Source organism: Rutidosis leptorrhynchoides, chromosome 9 (assembly GCF_046630445.1).
Source record: "Rutidosis leptorrhynchoides isolate AG116_Rl617_1_P2 chromosome 9, CSIRO_AGI_Rlap_v1, whole genome shotgun sequence".
Classification (NCBI taxonomy): domain Eukaryota; kingdom Viridiplantae; phylum Streptophyta; class Magnoliopsida; order Asterales; family Asteraceae; genus Rutidosis; species Rutidosis leptorrhynchoides.
In genome coordinates this window covers 180,246,772-180,257,216 of record NC_092341.1, presented here as the reverse complement: position 1 = coordinate 180,257,216, position 10,445 = coordinate 180,246,772, and positions in this window count along the sequence as shown.

The window sequence follows — 10,445 nt, the reverse complement described above, 5'->3', positions numbered from 1 at the left end:
CACGCCTCTAGCTGTAAAAAGACTTTTTGAGGTACTCACCTTTTTATCTTGTCCTTACACGTGTGTGGCTGAAAACAAAACCCCCAAAATCACCACCGATTACAGCTGTTATATCTTTCACTTTTTAACCACCATAAACTCTATCCGATCATTTACTTTTACAACTTTCTTCTACAGTATTCATCTTCTTCCATCAATACCTTCGTTACCTCCTGTTTCATTAGATCATTAATGGCAGCCATAAAGGATGTTGCAGCTATTCCTAGCAGAGTAAATGAGAGATATTTAAGCGAGCTACTGCAACATTTTTCTAGATTAGCTGGTGTTGAACCAGTGATTCCTGCAATTGATGCCAGAGCCTGCTCACCGCCCCCTGGCAAGGTTGCTATTTATGGCCATTCATTCTTCAAATTTTGCTTATGTCTGCCATTTACACCCTTCTTCTTAGAAGTTTGCAAATTTTACGATGTTGCTGTTGGTCAATTCGAACCAGCATCAATTCGAAAGATCTTGATTTTTGAAATGTATTGTCACGCAAGGGGCATTGAACCATCAATTCGAATAGTTTGCCATTTGGTACGTATAGCATGCCATGAAAATGGTTGGTTCACTTTCAATAAAGTTCATGGGTTTCTGAAACCTGCACTTGATCATCCTGGCGACAATTGGTATGCTTCATTTATCTTTATTAATGAAGATGCCATTGATAAACAATACTCAGCTACTCGAGTATGGCGCAAATACTCGCATACCGTATCTGTTACCTTTCTAAAACTCGTCACCAAAGAAAACCTTTTGTTTAAAAGGATTAAAGCTGAAGAAATCAATGACATTAAATATGGAGAACACATGCTTTCGTTAACATCCATGAGCCAAGATTGGGATATCTCACAAGGCTATGCCTGTGTTCTTGCTGGAAAAAAGAGTAAGCATTTACTTTTGCTACATATGCTTAAATAAAATGTTCTTCTTTATTTATCCATTTAATCACTGTAACTTTTTAATTTTTGCAGAAATTACTCTGCTTACCGCCATGCGATCATCGTATTCACAGCTTACCTTTTCCACCGAAAAAATTATTGATGATACCCACAAAATAGATGTAATGAGGGAGGAGGAAAATGAAGAAGAAGAAGAAGAAGAAGAAGAAGAAGAAGAAGAAGAAGAAGAAGAAGAAGAAGAAGAAGAAGAAGAAGAAGAAGAAGAAGAAGAAGAAGAAGAAGAAGAAGAAGAAGAAGAAGAAGAAGAAGAAGAAGAAGAAGAAGAAGAAGACATAGGTATGAATCGAGTTGCCTCTAGAGAACGTCGTACCTCGGGCAATGAAAATGACAACACTGAATTATGCAAAATTCCATATCAAAACCTGTACTTGTTTTCTTGCATACCCAGTACTGGTGGATTTTATAATCCAAACCCTTCGTTATACTTTATGCCACCTTTGAAATGTTGTGAAGCATATTGGAACTCTTTTATAAATAACAATTTTCCTTTATCTCCAACAGCTAGTGCAGAACATCAAGATACTACATTAACAACTCTTCCGCCTTCCGCCAAGAGGAGAAGAACTGGTCAAATTCCTCCGTCATCCGCTCAACAAGGAGCTGGCCCTAGTTCTTCTCAATAACAAATTACACTTCCCAATCTTGACACAAACATGCTTTCCTCCCTTTTAAAAGGACCACCACACTCGTACGAAGATTTCGTGACTTTTTTGAATGCCATGGTGTGTCCTTTGATCAATCCTTAATTAATGATGTTGCTTAATTACGGATTGAGTGCAATAATATTATAATGGAGGATGGGATGTTCGATGATTATTTTGGGCCCCGATGATCGTTTTTCACTTTAACTATCAAGTGATCAACCACCCCGACCCCTTCTTCGTTATCGATTAGCATGATTCACCTTAACTCAATGTAAGATGTCCTTGGGCAAAGTCACAAGTGAAATCTACAAAGGCTTAGGCAAATGGCAGAGAATTAACCACCCATAAATGAGAGGCCAAGCTCCATATTTATAGTATCCGTGATATCCGCGGTCTGCGAGATGCTCGGCTCTCCGCGGAAAGTCAGCGGATCAAACCGCAGTTTGGCATTTCAGCGAATACATAAGCGCAGTATTTATTTTCAGCGAATATTGCATAACTGTGCCTTATAATCCGCGTAGTTCTGTCCTTAGCTTTTTAGAAAATAAAATATACATATACAATGCTATGTATATGATCAAGTCCCCCCAGTTTATTATGATGCATTTTCGCGAAGCAAATGCATCATGATAAACTCTAAAAATAAAGAAGTGCATCTTAAAATATTTCGCGGACTTTATTATATATTTTTTACTGTCCATTTATTGCCGTTGTTTTAATTAGGCGAAACGCGTAATTACAACGGTAACTTTCGCTATTCTGTCAAATCAGCTTATTTTAACGGCTAGATTTTTACCGTTTTATGCGTCACAGTAATTACAGCCGTTAAAATTCAATGATTACCTTTTCAACTTGCTGGCCCTAATCCCAATTATAAATAGCAGACAACGCCGCACAAAAACTTTATGCTTTCCCTTCCCAATTTCGCATTCAATTTGCAATCTTACAACCGCAATCGTACTTGACAATTAGCCAATTCAGCCTTTGATTTTCTCAATTCGACCTTCAATTTCATCACTTCCATACTCAATTTTTCCTTGCATATTATTAATGGCTGCTTCTGCATCGATGCATACTCCCGGCGGTTTTGTGTCATATATGACAGAGGCCAAACTACAAACCCTTAGAGAGTGGTATCCGCCACTTGGGCATTTTGTTCCAACCGTGCCCCTTCACGAGGACCGAGCCGATACTCCCCCTAAGGGGACGATTACGGTATATGAGGCTTCCATTTCACAGGGCAACCTCCGTTATCCTTTAACCGAATTTGTTCGCAGTGTATGCGAACACTATAGGGTTGCGTTAGCACAGCTTCACCCAAATGCGGTGAACAAAATTATGCTTTTCGAAATGTATTGCCACGCCAACGACAAGCAGCCATTGTTAACCGTGTTCCGCACTCTTAACAGCTTAATTTTATATGATGTGGGATGGTTCTCATTCCGCAGCAAGTTGGGCAATATGGTTTCTCCTATAGATTCCATCAGCAATTGGCGCGGTTCGTTTTTCTATATTAACGATACCGCGTATGTCAATAGCAACATTCCGAGGAAGTGGAGCGAGGAGATTAATTCGGAAGTCAATGAGAAGCCGGTGTTGGATGATCTTGAGAACAATGTTCTCAATATTTTTAGGAAGGCGGGCATCATTGTGAGGCCATATTCCAATGTACCGCTGTACATTGGACACGTATCAATCCAGTGGCCATGGAGCGACCATGACGCACTTTTAGTTGATCAAGCCAAGAATGGTATTTCACTTGTCTTTTTTCGCATAACATATTTCACAGTATACATTTTGCCTTGTATAACATTTCGCATTGTTTTTTCGCAGAGATTCCTCTTGACCTAGTTATGAGGACCACTGATGTTAGCAGAATCAGCCCTGCTCGCCGCCCGAAGGAGGGCGAGGGCGATATTATTCTGATTGATGAACCAATCATCAACGAGCTTTTCATCGCCGGCGGCGAGGACCGGGGCAAAAGGAAAATGGTGGAGAGTTCACCGACTCCACGCAAGAAACGACTGCATACTCTTGCAGAACAAGAGACAAGTGCGTAATTTTAATTTTACGACTTCTAATCATATATGCGCATATTATGCATGAATTAGCGATATTTATTAATCTTGTTTCAGTTGTGATTTCAGAGTCTCCCGCTGAAACCAATCCGCGCTACAACATCAGGAGCCGCACTCCTGCAGATGTGGTAGGAGAGCCTGAGCAAGACCAATCCCTTCCTTCTAACGCAGAGGCGTACAATCAGGAAGAAGGAGAGGGTGCTGATGAAGAAGAGGCTGTAGCTGATGAGGAAGCCAACAGACTGTATCAGAAACTGCATAAATTTCTTCCTGAGCAAACAAAGGCAAAGTACCGCAGTCTAACTTTGGCTGAATCTGCAAGACAGCGGTTATATAATTGCTATAACTCGCTCTGTCTTACTATGGATAGCATAGAACGGTTCACTGATTTATCAGATGAACGTGAACATGCTGTCAAGGTGGCCAACGCTCAGTACTTGAGAGCGGAAAAATTAAAAACGCAGCTGAGGAAAGCGAAGGAAGCAATCGCCCAGCTTAATAGGAGAGCGAACACTGCGGAACATGATTTCGCTCAACTTGTTAAGTATCTTCCCGAGTTCGCAGATAAAGTGATGGACTCAAAACCCGTCACTGAAAAATTTCAAGCTTATTCTCAAGCTGCCAAACTTGCCACTCGCTGCGAGTGGTATGACTTACTATGTAAGCTCGGCGATCTCTCCAAACCCCTTCCATCAGACTTAGCCGACGAAATATGTTCAACGGATGATGCTCGCGAAGCATTAAAAGTGGCTAAGAAAGAGGTGGAGAAGGTGAGCATTCCAGCTTTGGAAGAGTTATGTCAGCGTGAAGGCGTGACATTCGCTGACATTAAAGCACTGAAGCTTTAGTTTATAGTTGGTTTATTTTAATGTATGCGTGCAATTTATGAATTGCTTTTTTGTAACTATCTGCGACTTGTTCGCTTTGTTAATATAACATTATTCGCACTTTATTTATCATTCGCAGTTGCAACTTCTTTTATTTATATAGCGCTTTTACTTTAATTATTCATAATTCAGACTTGTCCATTGCAATTTCCGCATTCGTTATTGTGCACATAACAAAGCGTACTTTGTGCGAAACAATCTTTTAACATTATGAATCTTCTAAGTCCGACAAAACGATCCTTAGGTAAAATCTAGCATTGCGAAGCATCTAAGTGTTGGCAAGATCAAACACTTAGGAAAATTTATCCTTTCACAATTTTTATTAACATAAGTGGGCAATTTATCACTTCGCAATTTTTATTAACATAAGTGGATTTGATCATCCGCGTTATCACTATCGCTGTCATTGTGCTCAAGAACCAACCGATCACTTTGTGATCCTGAACCACTTAATGGCCATAAGTATGTGCGCGGTATGCGAGATTCACAAATATGCTTAGCGTCTCTTTTGGCTAGCTCAATAGCAGTATTAACAATTTTCTCAGTGCGTAAACTGGATTTTCCCGATAAGATTTTCGCTCGCTTTCCTTCAGCGATTGATTCTTCGCGATTTTGCAATAACGTTCTGCGTGCGATCATTTTTTCAGCGGCAGCTTCAGGCTGCGAATCGTTAGCGTTGTTTGCATTAGATTTTTTAGCATTCGTTTCCTGAACCGATTTTTTCCGCAGTAACACTTGCATCTGTTTGCATTGGAAATATGATAACGTTCTGCGAATCGCCAGGCAATGCATCAGCATTCGCAGAGATGCCAGTTTGTTTTGCATTCGACGTCATGATTGTTAAGCAGATTAACAATTTGCGTATTGGAAAAAACACCTGCAAATCATCACAACAAAAACACGATTTGAAATTAAACCGTTAATTAATTGTTTAATCGGCGTAAAACAAAAAAATTTCAGTTTAATTTGTAAAACGTGTCCCACGGATGGCGCCAATTGATCAATCCTTAATTAATGATGTTGCTTAATTACGAATTGAGTGCAATAAGATTATAATGGAGGATGGGATGTTCGATGATTATTTTGGGCCCCGATGATCGTTTTTCACTTTAACTATCAAGTGATCAACCACCCCGACCCGGTCTTCGTTATCGATTAGCATGATTCACCTTAACTCAATGTAAGAAGTCCTTGGGCAAAGTCACAAGTGAAATCTACAAAGGCTTAGGCAAATGGCAGAGAATCAACCACCCATAAATGAGAGGCCAAGCTCCCTATTTATAGTATCTGTGATATCCGCGGTCTGCGAGATGCTCGGCTCTCCGCGGAAAGTCAGCGGATCAAACCGCAGTTTGGCATTTCAGCGAATACATAACCGCAGTATTTATTTTCAGCGAATATTGCAAAACTGTGCCTTATAATCCGCGTAGTTCTGTCCTTAGCTTTTTAGAAAATAAAATATACATATACAATGCTATGTATATGATCATCCTTCACTAGCCCAATTCTTCAGCAATTTATCTGATGCAGATGCCAAGAAGGTTAAGGCACAAAGTATCATTCTGAACATTGCTTCTGGTTTGAATGACCTTCAACGCCTATCTGACTTGCAAAACAGTGAAGTCACTACAAATAAGGAGCTTTCTGCTGAAAAGGAGAAAGTAGCCAAGACTGAACGAATAGCCACAGAGATAAAGAGGGAATACGAGACAATGAAGAGGCACTATAAAAATTGCAACAGTCAGAGGGCAGAGTATAAGGAGCAAGTCAAAGAACTATCTTTCAGAGAAAAGCGGCATTTGAGCAAAATTGATGAACTAGTAAAGGAGAACGAAAAAATGCTTGAGCAAAATAACATGTTGAAAGAGCAGCTTAAAGCCAAAGAGGAGAATGAAAGACGAATGATTACTGGCATTCCTGCACTTGTAGAGCGTATCCTTAACTGTCAGGCACTATCTCACAGAATCCATGAGTTTGTCCGCCTTGCCAAATCTGTTGAACGGTTAAAGTTTTTCAATTTTAAGAAAAGAAAACTACCAGAACTTCCAAATCCTCTGCCTGAGGTAATTACATCAAAGATTAATGAAAATTCCGAATTAGAAGCTGATGCAGCCGGTGCCTCAATAGAAAATATGAGATTTTCTGATCTTGAAAATCTTTGTAAAAGGCCAGATGCAACAATAGATGATGTATTGAATTATACTCCACAGGATGAATAAAACACTATGTTGTTATACATCTGCTTTTACATAATACTTAATATCACACTTGGTTATGTATATTAGAAATATATGCTGTAACTTAGTAAGATTGTGGTAATGAACAATGCGCAAGATATGGAGATTGCACTTTGCAATCATTATAGTTATGAATATCAAAATTTTATTCTCCGTCATACGCCTTCCGTCATGAAATTCATGAGGAAAAGTTATGAATTAGTTTCTCCTTTATATTTTTTGCTGGACACTAAGATCTGTTTTCCGTTGTGCTCTGCATTTTGTGTATATAAGTTGTGTCATGACATTTTTTGTAGATTCGTTTCATCGCTTCGATGCTTTAGTGAGTTCTACATGTCTCACTATCGATACAATCATTTTGAGTATGATTGTACTTCTACCACCGAAAGGCTTTCTTTCTTTCTGCGGGTAGGGATGACACACAGCTATGTGACACCTGGGCTAAAAAATCCTTGGTCGGATAAAATTTGTGAAAAATATTGCCATAAGAATAATTGCTATTATTCATATTCTTAAAGAAACTTTTACATTTATGACTATATCTCATGCATTTGACAGTTGATCAAGCTGTCCATGCATATAGTGCTACGCATAAAATTTCTTTAAATTCATTACATTCCAAGCTCTTTCATATTGCTCGCCGGAAGGCACAGCAAGCATGTATGATCCATTCTGATTTATTTTCGTGACCTTATAAGGTCCTTCCCATTTTGGGGCTAGCTTTCCAAATTTGATTTGCCTGCTTGCCTCATTATCACATAATACTAAATCACCTATTTCAAACTGCACATGCTGTACTTTCTTGTTATAATATTTTGCCATTTTATGCTTGTGATCTGCTTGCCGGATGGCGGCCATCAACCTTCTTTCCTCCAACAAGTTGAGATTCTCTCTTAACGCCTCAGAATTAGCCTTAACATCAAATGCCATAATGCGTTGCGTTGGCACACATATTTCAGTCGGTATTACTGCCTCTGTTCCATACACCAGACTGAAAGGTGTTTCCCCCGTGCTCCGCTTTGGCGTCGTCCGGTGTGCCCACAATACATTTGGCAGCTCATCCACCATCCAGTTTGACTCAGACCCAACCGTGCCTTAATGCCAGCAACGATTTTCTTGTTGGTAACCTCTACTTGTCCATTCGCTTGAGGATGAGCAACAGATGTAAAATTTTGCTTTATGCCTAGCTCTTCACACCAACTCCGAAATGGATTTTCTGCAAATTGCTTGCCGTTATCGCTGATTATTTCATTTGGCACCCCATAACGACATACAATATCATGCCAAACAAACTTTTTGACATTTTATCCTGTGATTTTTGCTAAAGCCTTTGCTTCAACCCATTTTGTGAAAAAATCGATCGCTACCACCAAGAACTTAGCATTACCAGTGCTCCTATTGAATCGCCCCACAATATCAATAGCCCATTTACAGAACGGCCAAGCGGATGACATCGGTATCAAATCATACTTTGGAAGACGCTGAATTGTACCATGCCTCTAACAGTTCTCACATGTTTTTATGATTTCTGCGACATCCCGATAAAGGGAAGGCTAAAAATACCCTTGTCTCATGATCCGTGATGCCACAGTACGGAAACCGGAGTGTTGAGAACAAACCCCTTCATGCATTTCTTTGACTACTTTTATCGCTTCATCATCGGTTAAACATCTTAACAATGGACCATTGTATGACTTTCGATAAAGGACACCACTAACAATCTCATACAATGGTGCAGTCACTCTTATTCTTCTTGCTTCGGCCTTATCAACAGGTAACCAGCCGTCATGCAAATATCTCAAATACGGAGTCATCCAAGTTTCCTTAGCTTCTTCAACTATTGCAATAATTGGTTTTCCATGTATTGATTTCTCCTTAAGTTCTTCAACCATCACTCATTTGTGCAAATGATCGAAGGTTAAAGTAGCTAACTTGCTCAAGACGTCAGCTTTCTTGTTCTTATTTCGAGGAATTTGCACGACTTCAAGGTTATCAAATTTCTTTGAAATTGCTTCCACCAACTTTACATATTGCCTCATAGATGTATCCCTTGCATCGAACGTTCCATTAACCTGCTGGGCGACAATTTGAGAATCAACATATGCTTGTAAATTTGTTATCCCCATTTCTACCGCTATGCGGAGGCCGGAGAGTAATGCCTCATATTCTGCTTCATTGTTTGAAGCATAAAAACAGAATTTCAATGCATAAGTGTACTCTTCACCGTCTGGACTTGTTAAAACTAGCCTTGCACCTGTTCCCTCTTCACTAGATGCCCCATCAGTGTGTAACTCCCACTCATGCTGTGATGGTTCCACTTTGTTGTCATACTCTACTTTTTCATTTGTCTCCAAGAGGAAATCTGACAAAATTTGTCCTTTAACTGCATTTCGGGGAGAAAAATTAATTTCATACTCCCCCAACTCGATGGCCCATTTTGCTAAACGGCCAGATGATTCTGGATGCCGGAGTATTTGCTTCAATGGTTGATCTGTTAACACTAAGATGGAATGACCTTGAAAATATCTTCGTAAACGTCGTGCAGTATGCACAAGGGCATAAACCATGCGGTGAAGTGGTGGATAATTTGTTTCACTAAGCTGCAACACCTTGCTAACAAAATTTATGGGCATTTGCACGCCATTCCATTCTGCGATTAGAACAGAACGTATTGCTTCCTTTGAGACAGCTAAGTATAAAATTAGGGTTTCCCCCTCTTTTGGTGCTGTTAATGTAGGTAATGTTTTTAACAACTGCTTGATTTCTTGGAATGCATTTTCGGCTTCCGCCGTCCACACAAAATCTTTTTTATTTAAACAGCCCTTTAACACCTTCATGAATGGAAGTGACTTTTCAGCTGCTCTGGACAAGAATCTTGTTAATGCTGCTAGACATCCATGCAGCCGCTGAACATCCTTTTTGCTAGTTGGTGACTTCATATCTTCAATTGCTTAAATTTTCTTAGGATTAACTTTAATTCCACGTTCTGTTACAATATGACCTAAGAATTTTCCTTCTTCCACACCAAACGTGCACTTCTTGGGATTTAATTTCATGTTAATTTTTCGTAGAGATGCAAAAGTTTCCTGTATATCTCGTAACATCTTTTCTTCAGTATGACTTTTGATGACAATGTCATCAACATAAGCTTCTAAGTTTCGCCCAACTTGATCCTTAAATGCCATATCAATAAGTCGTTGATATGTTGATCCTGCATTCTTCAAACCAAAAGGCATTTTCATGTAACCGAATATGCCTTCCGTCGTGTGAAAAGCCGTTTTGTCTTCATATTTTAAAGCCATTGGGATTTGATGATATCCCTTAGCAGCATCTAGGAAACATTTGAATCGATATCCTGCCAATGATTCAACCTTCCAATCAATTTCAGGTAAAGGATAATTGTCCTTTGGACATGCTTTATTGATATCCGTGAAATCCACACACATCCGCCATGAATTGTCTGGTTTCCTAACCATGACCGGATTAGCTACCCATGTTTGATATTTGACCTCTCGCAAGATCCCAGCATCGACCAAACTTCGCACCTCATCACGGAGGAATTTGCTTCTTTCTGGCGCCATGCCACGCTTCTTTTGAC